Source organism: Tenrec ecaudatus, chromosome 2 (assembly GCF_050624435.1).
Source record: "Tenrec ecaudatus isolate mTenEca1 chromosome 2, mTenEca1.hap1, whole genome shotgun sequence".
Classification (NCBI taxonomy): Eukaryota; Metazoa; Chordata; class Mammalia; order Afrosoricida; family Tenrecidae; genus Tenrec; species Tenrec ecaudatus.
Window position 1 is genome coordinate 166,873,233 of NC_134531.1, and position 2,050 is coordinate 166,875,282.

A 2,050-nucleotide genomic window follows, 5' to 3' on the forward strand; every position below is an offset into this window, starting at 1 on the left:
TTTTTCACTGTCCCTATATTGTATCAAGCATGATGGCCTTCTCCAGGGACTGATCTCTCCTTATAATATGCCTAACGTACATGAGACAAAGTCATGCAGGCTTGTCTCCTCAAGTATTCTGGCTGTACTTTCTTTCTTATGAGACCAATTTCTTTGTTCTTTGGCAGTCCACAGAACTTCCACTATTCATCATAGTCCAAATGTATCAGTTCTCCTGCACTGTTCTTTATCCAATGTCCAATTTGCACATGCACAGGGCGCTCCTGAAAATACAAAGCTTGGGTCCAGCACACCTTAGTTCTTAAACAACATTTTTGTTTTCCAACATTCTAAAGAAGTCTTGTACAGCAGAGTTACCCAAGGTAATGAATCCTTTGATTTTCTGAATGCTGGTTCCATGAACATTGGCTGTGGATTTTAAGGAAGACAAAATTGTTGACAACTTCAAATTTTCTCCATTTATCATGATGTTTCTTATTGGTTCAGTTTTGAGGATTCTGGCCTTCTTTACATTGAATTTTAATCCACACTTAAGTCTGAAATCCTTGATCTTCATTAGCAAGTATACAAGTCCTTATTTTCAGGAAGCGAGACCATGTCATCTGCATATGACTGATTGTTGATAAGCCTTCCACCAGTCCTGATGCTACATTCTTCTTCATATAATCCAGTTTTTCTGATGACTTGCTCAATAGACAGATTGAACAAGTATGGTGAGAAGAGACCACTATTATGCTCCCCTTTACTGATTTAAACCATGCAGTATTCCCTTTTGCTGTTTGCACAACTGCTACTTGATCTATGGACAGATTCTCACGAGCTCAATGCCGTTATCTGGAATTCCCGTTCTTTCCAAAGCTACCCATAGTTTTTATGATCCACACAATCTAATGTCATAGTTAATGAAACACAAGAAAATGTCATCAAGTTATCTCTGCTTTCAGCCAAGATCTTTCTGACCTTAGCAAGGATATCCTTTCTTCCTCGTTCTCTTCTGAATCTGGCCTGACCATCTGTAAGCTCCCTGTCAATGTACTACTGCAACCATTTTACTTGCTTATGATATTGCAATGATCTTGTTCTCTAACTGGAGCATTCTGTTGGAGCAGTATTCATTGAAATGGATATAAATATGGATCTTTTCCAGTTAGTTGCCCAAATAGCTGTGTTCCAGAGACAAGTGAGTGTGTCTATTGCTTCATCAGCTTGTTGAAACAGTTCAATTGGCATTCCATCAATTCCATGAGTCTGTTTTGGGCTAATGTTTTCAGTGCAGCGTGCACTTCTTCCTTCCACTTCATTATTTCTTGATCATACATTACCTATTGAAATGACTGAATGCTGACTAGTTCTTTCTGGTACCATGACCACCTTCCCATCTTCTTTCTATGTCCTGCCTTGTTCAATATTTTACCCATAGAATCTTTCAATATGGCAACTCGAGACTTGGATTTTAATTATAATAAAATTCATTATATTTTTTCTTCTTGAGCTGACCATTGTAATTTTCTGTTCAGCTCCTTGAATTCATCATTTCTTCTGTTTGCTTTAGCTAATCTATAATGCAGAGTGTTTCAGAGTGCCCTCTGATACTCACTTCGAAATTTTCCTTCTTATGTTTTCATTGACCTTTTGCTTTCTTCATATATTTGACATTACCAACTGCTCATCAGGTCTTCTGCCATTAGTGTTAAATATATCAAATCTGTTGCTGAAATATTCTCAAAAATTTAGGTGGGATAGACTCAAGGTCAAATTTACCCTTGTGAAATTGTTTTAATTTCTTCAGGGTCATAACTTACAGCTGAGCAATTGATGGTCTTTCCCACTGTGAGACCCTAGCCTTGTTTTGGAAGATGATATTAATCATTTCCTTCTTATCTTCCACAGATACAGTCAATTTAATCTCTATGTATTCCATCTGGACAATTCCACATGTATAGTTACCACATGTGTTGTTGGAAAAAGGTAATTGCAATGAAGACGCCATTGGTCTTGGAAGAGGCAACCATGTAATCTCCCGCTTCATTTTTATCATGTAGGGCACATT